This window comes from Ranitomeya variabilis, chromosome 2 (assembly GCF_051348905.1).
Source record: "Ranitomeya variabilis isolate aRanVar5 chromosome 2, aRanVar5.hap1, whole genome shotgun sequence".
NCBI classification, from domain to species: Eukaryota; Metazoa; Chordata; class Amphibia; order Anura; family Dendrobatidae; genus Ranitomeya; species Ranitomeya variabilis.
This window is the reverse complement of record NC_135233.1, coordinates 80711278-80723557: the sequence shown is the minus strand read 5'-3', so window position 1 is coordinate 80723557 and position 12280 is coordinate 80711278. Positions and strand designations below refer to the sequence as shown.

General features: G+C 40.1%; 1 long non-coding RNA gene across 2 annotated transcripts in view; it reads left to right on the top strand.

The window, feature by feature from the left end:
• The window catches only part of LOC143809118 (uncharacterized), a 98468-nt gene extending 95009 nt beyond the window's left edge, over positions 1–3459 (top strand). For both annotated transcript variants that reach the window (XR_013222078.1, XR_013222080.1), the window contains one exon: positions 3338–3459. This is a non-coding gene — a long non-coding RNA (uncharacterized LOC143809118). The remainder of the gene's footprint in view (positions 1–3337) is intronic.
• Positions 3460–12280: the final 8821 nt, after the last annotated feature.

The following is a 12280-nucleotide window of genomic DNA, read 5'->3' as shown; positions in this document are numbered from 1 at the left end:
AAAAAAACAAAAAAAAAACAGGGACTGTCCTACAATTACTATCTCCCTGCAGTAATGTAAGCCAGGTATGGCAGGCAGCAATAGGAGTGGACTGATGCACAAATTAAATAAAAAGTGTGGACAAACAAAAAAGATAGCTGTGCAGAAAGGAAGGAACAAGAGGATATGTGCTTTGAAAAAAGCAGTTGGTTTCCACAGTGGCGTACACACAGCAATACAGCTATCACGGAGCCTTCTAGGGCAGCCCAATGAGCTACAGCGCTGAGGGGAAAAAAAAAAAAAAATAGCTTCCACAGTCCCTGCACACCGAAGGTGGTGTTGGACAGTGGAAATCGCTGCAGCACAAGCGATTTGGTGGTTAGTGGACCCTGCCTAACGCTCTCCCTGCTTCTGACGAAGCGGCAGCAACCTGTCCTCAAGCTCAGATCAGCAGCAGTAAGATGGCGGTCGGCGGGAACGCCCCTTTATAGCCCCTGTGACGCCGCAGACAGCAAGCCAATCACTGCAATGCCCTTCTCTAAGATGGTGGGGACCAGGATCTATGTCATCACGCTGCCCACACTCTGCGTTCACCTTCATTGGCTGAGAAATGGCGCTTTTCGCGTCATTGAAACGCGACTTTGGCGCGAAAGTCGCGTACCGCATGGCCGACAAGCACAGGGGTCGGATCGGGTTTCATGAGACGCCGACTTAGCCAAAAGTCGGCGACTTTTGAAAATGATCGACCCGTTTCGCTCAACCCTAGTGCTCACCACACATCTAGATTAGTTCCTTAGAGGGTCTACTTTCCAAAATGGTGTCACTTGTGGGGGTTTCCACTGTTTAGGCACGTCAGGGGCTCTCCAAACACGACATGGGTTCCGATCTCAATTCCAGCCAATTTTGCATTGAAAAGTCAAATGGCGCTCCTTCCCTTCCGAGCTCTGCCATGTGCCCAATCAATGGTTTACCCCAACATGTGGGGTATCGGCATACTCAGGACAAATTGTACAACGACTTTTTTGGTCCAATTTCTCCTGTTACCCTTGGTAAAATAAAACAAATTGGATCTGAAGTAAAAAATTTGTGAAAAAAAAGTTAAATGTTCAATTTTTTTTAAACATTCCAAAAATTCCTGTGAAGCACCTGAAGGGTTAATAAACTTTTTGAATGTGGTTTTGAGTACCTTGAGGGGTGCAGTTTTTAGAATGGTGTCACTTTTGGGCATTTTCTTCATATAGACCCCTCAATGTCACTTCAAGTGTGAGGTGGTCCGTAAAAAAAATGGTTTTGCAAATTTTGTTGCAAAAATGAGAAATCGCTGGTCAACTTTTAACCCTTATAACTCCCTAACAAAAAAAATTATGTTTCCAAAATTGTGCTGATGTAAAGCAGACATGTGGGAAATGTTGTTTATTAACTATATTATGTGATATAACTCTCTAATTTAAGGGCATAAAAACGAAAAATTTGAAAATTGCTAAATTTTCATAATTTTTTACAAATTTCTGTTTTTTTCACAAATAAATGCAAATCATATCGAAGAAGTTTTACCACTATCATAAAGTACAATATGTCACGAGAAAACAGTCTCAGAATCACCAGGATCCGTTGAAGCGTTTCAGAGTTATGACCTCATAAAGTGACAGTGGTCAGAATTGTAAAAATTGGCCGTGTCACTTAGGTGAAAACAGGCTTTGGGGTGAAGGGGTTAAATACATGTACAGAAAGCTGCACACGCACTGTACTAATCATATATGTCACTGACATCTGTATAACTATCTATTCTATGTGTATATACTGTATGTAATCTATCTCTTCTATCCTGTCTGGTCCTGCTGTGATTTTACTGTACGCGGCTGCTGAATTGCCGGCTTCTATCTATTTATCTATCTATCTATTTATCTATAATCTATTTATGTATATATATATATATATATATATATATATATATATGTGTGTTTTCAAGAATATTTCCTTTGAAAACAATATGTACATCACATAGAGAATTGCTCTATGTAAAAGCTCATGTTAAAATTGCATTGAAATCAGATGTAAATCGGATGCTAGGTGTCAAAAATCGGATTGTACTTGAATGAAAAATACATGACACTTGCTTTACACTCGTCCGACTTTGCAGGAACAAAATCGGACCAATTTTACAGTCGCTAGTAGTGTTGAGCATTCCGATACCGCAAGTATCGGGTATCGGCCGATATTTGCGGTATCGGAATTCCGATACCGAGTTCCGATACTTTTGCGATATCGGGAATCGGTATCGGGATCCATATTAATGTGTAAAATAAAGAATAAAAATAAAAAATATTGATATACTCACCCCTCCAACGGAGCCTGGACCTTACCGATGTAACCGGCAGCCTCCGTTCCTAAGAATGAGCGCGTGAAGGACCTTCGATGACGTCGCGGCTTGTGATTGGTCGCGTGAGTCGGAGGGGTGAGTATATCAATATTTTTTATTTTTATTCTTTATTTTACACATTAATATGGATCCCAGGGCCTGAAGGAGAGTTTCATCTCCTTCAGACCCTGGGAACCATACAGGATACCTTCCGATACTTGGTGTCCCATTGACTTGTATTGGTATCGGGTATCGGTATCGGCGATATCCGATATTTTTCGGGTTGCGGCCGATACTATCCGATACCGATACTTTCAAGTATCGGAAAGTATCGCTCAACACTAGTCGCTAGTGTTACTCCAGCCTAAATCACCAGTGCAGGTAAAAGAAGCATGGTGGAGAAGTTGATGATATGAGAAGAGGCATTTTTTTCTGTAACAAGATACAAAATTAGGCCACGTTCACATGTTCAGTATTTGGTCAGTATTTTACATCATATTTGTAAGCCAAAACCAGGAGTGGGTGATAAATACAGAAGTGGTGCATATGTTTCTATTATACTTTTCCTCTGATTGTTCCACTCCTGGTTTTGGCTTACAAATACTGATTTAAAATACTGACCAAATACTGATAGAGTGAATATGGCCTTACAAAGTTTCTTATCTTCCATTGTAATATTGATTCATGAAAAAAAATGTTTTCACTCTTTAAATGCATTTGCATAATGATATGAATAAATCAGTAGCATTTAAGTATATAATGTAGATGAGATTTAAGGTGACTGGTGTTATGTTCTTTTGCTAGGAACTTACTTAGTCAATGTTGTAATTTCTGTATTCAGCATCTCTCCTATAATGCTGGCTGTAAATGTCAATGATAATGATCATGTATTGTGAATAAGAAGTTTTGAACAAAGCATCACATCATGATTTCCAGCATTTCTTTATAGCATGTGGCATAATTGTTGTTACGCTTCTGCTTTTTCTAATTACATTGCAGCTTCTTTGACAGATGGAAGAAAAGCATCAAAATGCAATAAACATCCAGGAAACGTGGTGCATTGTCTATCCTCCCACACTGTGTCAGGTTATGTGTCTGAACCACGGTCATTCTGCAGTGCGGAGAGAAATTCCAATCTCTCGGTGTTATTAGATTTTCACTAATAAACAATTAATCTCCTCTGATTACATTTATTGATCTAACTGCCCAGTGAGCACCATGCTATGATTAAAATGTTGACCAAAGTCCCAGCACGCACTAATCGAAGTTTCCCAAATATAGCTGCTTGTACTCTCATAAGAATGTTTTGAATTCATTAGGCCCGGTAACACACTATACTGTTTAGAGTGTTTTGCATTGAAGATTGCATCATTTTTGTACAAGGAGAATGTTTTAGATTAAGCACACATGGTCCTTAGCCATACGCTTAGTAATATTGTGTGCTCTACCTGACTGTGACGATCTATGTTGTTTATGTCTTCTTTTGTGAACAGCTCCCAATCATCCAGGATCCAGCGGCATGGTCCCGACTAAGAGATTTGTCCCACTGTCCAAGAAGGTCAAGGCCATTACTGAGACAGAGGATGGCAACTGCTACTGTTACGATTCTATGCAGATAGAAGGAAGAGGAGGAGGAAGGAGCTCTGCCTCTAGCTCCTACCTCCTTCTGTCTACATAGAATCTCATCAGTAGCAACTGCCATCTCTTATCTCAGTAATTTAAGTATTAACTAGTTAAATGCCACTGTCAAACTCTGACAGCGGCATTTAAATGGCGCTTTCGGTAATTGTGCTGTAAATACGCACACCAGTGACCTGCAACACGTGATCGCGGGTCACTGATGTGTCGGCATGACAACCCGAGGTCTCTTGGAGACCTCCATGGTTGTCAGTACCGAATTGCTGTGAGCGCCACCCAGTGGTCGGCGCTCATAGCAAGTCAGCAATTCTACTACATAGTGGCGATATGACCATCGCCTCTATGTAGCAGGGCTGATCGAGTTGAGCCAGCTTCTAGTCTCCTATGGAGACTATTGAAGCATGGCAAAAGTAAAAAGAAATGTTTTTAAAAATATTAAAAAAAAAATTAAAAATATAAAAGTTCAAATCACCCCCCTTTCACTCCATTCAAAATAAAACAATCATAAAATTAAACCTACACATATTTGGTAACGCCGCATTCAGAATCACCTGATCTATCAATAAAAAAAAGGAATAACCTGACCGCTAAACGGCGTAGCAAGAAAAAAAGTCAAAACGCCAAAATTACGTTTTTTTGGTCGCCGCGACATTGCATTAAAATGCAATAACAGGTGATTAAAAGATCATATCTGTACCAAAATGGTAGCATTAAAACATCAGCTCAGCACGCAAATAATAAGCCATCACCTAATCCGAGATCATGAAAAATAAAGACGCTATGAGCATCGGAAAATTGCACAATTTTTCTTTAACAAAGTTTGGATTTTTTTTTTCACGAACTAGATAAAAAAGAACCTAGACATGTTTGGTGTCTATGAAGTTTTAATGACCTGGAGAATCATAATAGCAGGTCAGTTTTAGCATTTAGTGAACCCAGTAAAAAAAGCCAAACAAAAAAAAACAAGTGTGGGATTGCACTTTTTTTTGCAATTTCACCGCACTTGGAATTATTTTCTCGTTTTCTAGTACATGACATGGTAAAACCAATGGTGTCATTCAAAAGTACAACTTGTCCCACAAAAAACAAGCCCTCACATGGCCATATTGACAGAAAAATAAAAAGTAATGGCTCTGGGAAGAACGGGAGCAAAAAATAAAAAAGCAAAACCAAAAAAAGTTCCGGGAGTGAAAGGGTTAAAGGATGGTGGGAGTGGTCACCACCCACATCAGCTGACCAGCCAAAAAGCAGCTGCCAGCAAGAAGTGACATTAACCCTTGCTGTATCGAAAAGCTAAAAAAACATTTAAATTATAGCAGAACCAGAGCTGCCACAAATCCAAAAATGAATTGTGACAATCGTAACGTAAGCGGGGAGTCAAACGTCATACCGAGGTCAAAGAATGGCAAAATAAGGACAAAACTCCAGAGCACAGCACAGAGGTATATGCCAAGAAAGCAGATCTATTGACTGGAACTGGGAACTGATTTACAAGGGTTTAAATAGTGACCAGACCCACCAATGCTGACAGCAGAAAGAAACACAGCCTAAGGGCTCATACTCACATGCGAGAAACTCGGATGAGTCTCGCACATCGATACCCGGCACTCAGGAGCGGAGCGTGCGGCTGCATGTACTGCTACACGGCCGCACGCTCTGATCCGAGTGCCGGGTGCAGTGCCGGGTATTGACGTGCGAGACTCATCCGAGTTTCTCGCATGTGAGAATGAGCCCTAATAGAATTTAATCTCATAGCTTTTGGACTGAAAGTGCTCAGCATAGAGTGCCCGATAATCCAAAACATGATCCAAAACATTATTTAAAATGTTCTTAACAAAAGCTTCAGCAAAAAAAGAAAGTCCCCACTCAGGTCCATCATCTGTTAACGGAAATATAGGAGACTTCCACTTAACTGGTAGCACAAAGACTCTGGAAAAATAAAATATAACTCCCCCTAAAAAAATTCAGCAAATTTTGTGCTCCCAAATCCAAATGCCTCCTCGCTTCTGAGTCCCAGTGTGCCTAAACTACATAGAGCATCCACATGTTTGGCATTTCTGTAGCAATATAAGCCCGCCTAATTTACGTGCATGCCTCCAGAAGCATGCGCTGGGCCTAACGTACAGGTCACTACAGCATACTGGTCACTACAACAGAAGCTTGCAATTTTCACTCCGCAACATCCACTGCTTCTTGTTTCTAGAAAACACCCATGGAGTCAAAATCATCACTACACCTGTAGATAAATTCCAAAAGGGGTATAATTTCCAAAATTAGGTCACTTGGGAGGGCATTCTGCTCTTCTAGCACTTATAGCACTCTGTCCCTCCCGAGTCTCGCCAAGTGGATCAGCAGTACTGTACAGCCACATATGGGGTATTGCCACATTCAGTAGAAATTATGGGACAAGTTATAGTGCCATTTTCCTCACTTCTTGTGTGAAAATTGAAAGTCTGGGGCTAAAACAAAATTTTGATGGTAAAAATGTAATTATTTTTTCTTCACTGCCCAAAGGTATAAAATTCTGTGACACACCCGAGGTGTCAATATGATCACTGCACCACTAGATGAATTCGGTGAGAGGTGCAGTTTATAAAATGGGGTCACTTATGGGGGGGTTAGGCTGTGGTGGAACCTCAGGCAATCTCTCAGTGGGTCATGGCACTGGCAAACCTCTACAGTAAAATCTGCACTGTAATATGGCGCTCCTTCCCTTTTGAGGTTTGCACTGTGCCTGAAAAGTATTTCCCGATTACATGTAGGGTATTGGCGCACTCAGGAAAAAATGGACCTCAGTTTGTGTAAAAATTTCTCCTAGTGGCCCTTAGAAAAATTAAAAACTTGGGTGTAAAACAATATTTTAGTGGTAAAAATGTAATCTATTCTTTCTTAATTACTCAATGGTATAAAACTCTGTGAGGCACATGTGGTGTCAAAATGATCACTGCACCTGAATTCACTGGGGAGTATAATTTGTAAATGAGTAAATGATTTCACATATGGGGGGTTTCTGTTGTTCTGGCACCTCAGGTGCCCTGCCAATGTGTCATGGCGCCCTCAAACCATTCCAGCAAAATAAGAACTCCAATTTGGCTCTTCTCTTCTGAGCTTTGCACTGTGCCTCAATTTCCCCCACAAATGAGGTATCGACAACAAATTGCATGGTGCATTTTCTTCTGTTACACTTCACGGCTCAACATTATAAACGTCTGTGAAGCACGTGGTCATTCAAAGTGCTCCACATATCCTTACATATTATTTTTATAATATCCTTATATATTATATATTATTTCTAAACACTCTTTTTCAGTGATTACTTTGTATCTCTGTTCATACTGCACCCACACACACAAATGATACACCATTTGAAAGGTAAACTTGCCTCCTTCAGCAAGCAAATAGCCAAACAAACCACACATCCACAATGTGATCACAAAATACAGTTAAAACATTAATTTTCATAAATCTGCAGTAAGGAAAAATGACCTGCAGGTGGCACCACACTACCCCAAAGCACACTAAGACAAAGCTGCTTACAGACATCACAAACAAATCCTAACATTTGCCTTGGGGGCTTTCCAGCTTGCCAAACTCCTTGCCCAGCCGATTTCAGGCACATTGGAGGATTGCATACTTCACTGCATGTGAGTCACATATGCAAACACATTTGTAAACATGCACTGCCTATTCAATTGCACACTTGCTCCATTTATACTCCACCGACACACACAAATGATACACCATTTCAAAGGTCAAATTACCTGCAGGTGGCATTTGCCTTGGGGTCTTTCCAGCTAGCAGAAGTGCTTGCACAGCCTATTTCAGAATCGTGCTCATAACATAGTAAGGCCAAAAACAATCACAACAGAGAACACGAATATATAAATATTTATTTATTAGGTGGCGATTAACAAACCTTAAAAATACAAAATGTTATAAAAAACAAATAATTTAATATACATATATTTTGTGCACATATCAAACTTCATCATATGGCCAGCATCATATGTATTATACCCGTAAGGACTCCATATATATATCTAGAAGGCACCCATTGTTGCTTATCAGCAAATAGTGCTAAGGGCAAAAAACTAAAACTACTTCAATATAAAAAAGTGCATACGAATAAGTAGAGACAAGGCAATAAAGTGCATACAGTGCAAAAAAATGTAAGTGCATTAAGTGCAAAAAAATGTGCAACCTTAAGGTGCTTCCAGGTGAAAAGTATCTAGAGTCACTTACTTCTTAGCGTATGGGACTTATTATATGGACCGCCAATTAGATATGGTGCATAGGGTTGAGCGAAACGGGTCGGCCATTTTCAGAAGTCGACGACTTTTGGCAAAGTCGGGTTTCATGAAACCCGACCCGACCCCTGTGTGGGGTCGGCCATGAGGTCGGCGATCTTCTGAATCTGGTATCGGAATTCCAATACCGAGTTCTGATATGTTTGCGATATCGGGAATCGGTATCGGAATCCATATTTAAGTGTAAAATAAAGAATCAAAATAAAAAATATTGATATACTCACCCTCGGACGCGCCCTGGTACTAAGCGGTTGGCTTCCTTCCTAAGAATGAGCGCGTGAATGACCTGCGGTGACGTCGCGGCTTGTGATTGGTTGCGGGCGGTCACATTGACAAGCCGCGATGTCATCTAAGGTCCTTCACGCGCTCATTCTTAGGAAGGAAGGCTGCCGGAAAGAAGCAGGGCGCGTCCGAGGGTGAGTATATACCTAATAGGAATATACTCACCCTCGGACGCACCCTGCTTCTTTCCGGCAGCCTTCCTTCCTAAGAATGAGCGCGTGAAGGACCTTAGATGACGTCGCGGCTTGCCCATGTGACCGCTCGCGACCAATCACAAGCCGCGACATCACCGCAGGTCATTCACGCGCTCATTCTTAGGAAGAAAGCCTGCCGCTTAGTACCAGGGCGCGTCCGAGGGTGAGTATCAATATTTTTTATTTTGATTCTTTATTTTACACATTAATATGGATCCCAGGGCCTGAAGGAGAGTTGCCTCTCCTTCAGACCCTGGGAACCATAGTATCCCATTGCACTGCATTGGGTTTCGTGTTTCGGCCGACCCTGACCCCGACTTTTTTATACGATCGGCCGATTTCACTCGACCCGACTTTTGAGAAAGTCGGGTTTCGTGAAACCCGACCCGATCCTATAAAAATAAAAGTCGCTCAACCCTAATGGTGCACCCCGACGCGCGATTCGGACGCACTGTTCCTTCGTCAGGGGGTGGCACGGTAATAGGTATGTATAAGTGGAATCAAACCGGGGACATTAAGTGTGTGTTCAGGGGACTACAACCACACATATGCACAAACAATATGCGCAAAAAAATGTGTGTGCTATATAAACTACTAATGTGAGCAAAACAATGTGATGCCCACAGTGATTAAAGTGCGTAATAACAGCAATACATGCTTGCTACTATGTGTAACGATTACAATAAATACATCGCTTACAACAAAAATATATGAGAAATAATAAAAATAAATAATTAATAAATCAGAGTGGGTAGTAAATATAACAAAAGTGTATGAATAATATAACTAAAAATACTTATGATACTATAATAAGGGACAAATGACAATATAATATAATAAGTACCCATATAATACGTAAATATTCTATTTCATTAAAGGCAAAGTCCTTTTAATCCAGATTAAAGTTCAACTGGAATCATATGAACACTTCCAGACCAAAGAGCACAAGGAAGCACCCAAATCACACATATATTGTCCATTCAGCAGTTCGAGTATCAAAACAGCACCGAAGAGTATGAATTCACGTAGAAAAACTTCTGGATCAGCAATGAAGTCAGCAGCACGGGAATACTTGCAAAGAAAGTAATATACAACTACCTATGGTATTAGGATAAAGAAAAAAGAAAAACATTAATAACAATTAATTCCCTTATATATCATCCACTGGTCATATATAAAATCATAAAAAATATACATTTTTATAATAAATACATATGTATAGTTAAAAAATATATATATATATATATATATATATATATATATATATATATATATATATATATATATATACACTCACTGGCCACTTTATTAGGTACACCTGTCCAACTTCTTGTTAACACTTAATTTCTAATCAGCCAATCACATGGCGGCAACTCCGTGCATTTAGGCATGTAGACATGGTCAAGACAATCTCCTGCAGTTCAAACCGAGCATCAATATCGGGAAGAAAGGTGATTTGAGTGCCTTTGAACGTGGCATGGTTGTTGGTGCCAGAAGGGCTGGTCTGAGTATTTCAGAAACTGCTGATCTACTGGGATTTTCACGCACAACCATCTCTAGGGTTTACAGAGAATGGTCCGAAAAAGAAAAAAAATCCAGTGAGCGGCAGTTCTGTGGGCGGAAATGCCTTGTTGATGCCAGAGGTCAGAGGAGAATGGGCAGACTGGTTCGAGCTGATAGAAAGGCAACAGTGACTCAAATCGCCACCCGTTACAACCAAGGTAGGCCTAAGAGCATCTCTGAACGCACAGTGCGTCGAACTTTGAGGCAGATGGGCTACAGCAGCAGAAGACCACACCGGGTACCACTCCTTTCAGCTAAGAACAGGAAACTGAGGCTACAATTTGTACAAGCTCATCGAAATTGGACAGTAGAAGATTGGAAAAACGTTGCTTGGTCTGATGAGTCTCGATTTCTGCTGCGACATTCGGATGGTAGGGTCAGAATTTGGCGTAAACAACATGAAAGCATGGATCCATCCTGCCTTGTATGGAGCATCTTTGGGATGTGCAGCCGACAAATCTGCGGCAACTGTGTGATGCCATCATGTCAATATGGACCAAAATCTCTGAGGAATGCTTCCAGCACCTTGTTGAATCTATGCCACGAAGAATTGAGGCAGTTCTGAAGGCAAAAGGGGGTCCAACCCGTTACTAGCATGGTGTACCTAATAAAGTGGCCGGTGAGTGTATATATAAAATTTACACATATAAAAAATTATTATAATATTAAAAAGGTATACAAGAAGAGAAGAAAAATATACAAAATTAAAATCAGCATACAAATATCACAAAAATGGAGCAAAACTCAGATTTTCGTTCAGACCATTAGGGGAAATTGTGTCAAGCAACCAAACTGTGTCAAGCATACATATGATGCTGGCCATATGATGAAGTTTGATATGTGCACAAAATACATATATATTAAATTATTTGTTTTTTTATAAAAAAAATTATTTTTAAGGTTTGTTAATCGCCACCTAATAAATAAATATTTATATAATCGTGTCCTCTGTTGTGATTGTTTTTGGCCTTACTATGTTATGAGCACGATTCTTTTAGCTCCTTGTAGTGTTTCACTACATTATTTGCACATTTGGTGATTTCCTGGTGTTTTAATTTAGTCTGACTATTTTATTAATATTTTATATGACACTTTGGTACCACTAGGGTGTTTTATTAATACAGCCTATTTCAGGCAAATTCGAGGATTGCACACTTCACTGCAGGTGACTCACATATGCAAACACATTTGTGAGCATGCACTGCTTTCTCATTGATTACTTCGCCCCACACACACAAATAATATGCCATTTGAAAGGTAAACTTGCCCCCTTCAGCAAGAAAAGACACAAACAAACCACACATTCATGATTTGATCAATAAATACAGTTTAAACATTCATTTTCGGAAACCTGCAGAAAAAAACAATAACCTGCAGGTGGCACCACAACGTCAAGACATTTTTTTAAGCCTCTACTTATCAAACCAATTTATTGTATTAACAATCTACATACTGTATATAAATACCTCTCTGTGTTCATGATTATATTAAATACATTAACATTTGACCAGCTTGATTTTCCTGAAATTGCCTGCGCCCCCGACAACCAATGTGCGAAAATTTTGCATGGGCCAGTGCAAACTAGTTTAAATATATTCCTTGAAGGGTCTAGTTTCCAAAATGGCATCATTTGTGGGGGCTTTCCACTGTTTAGGCACATCAGGTGCACTGCAAACTGGACATGGCGCCTGCTAATGATTCCAGCAAATTTTGGGTTCAAAAAGTCAAATGACGCTCCTTCCTTTCTGAGTCCTGCTGTGCACCCAAAGAGTAGTTTTCTCCCTCATATGGTGTATCAGCATACTCAGGAGAAATTGCACAACAATTTGTATGGTGCAATTTCTCCTGTTACCCTTATAAAATGCTAAATTTGGGGCTAAAAAACAGTTTTGTTGGAAAATTTTATTTTCACAGCTCAACGTTTTAAAATTTGTGAATGTGAAGCACCTGGGGGTTCA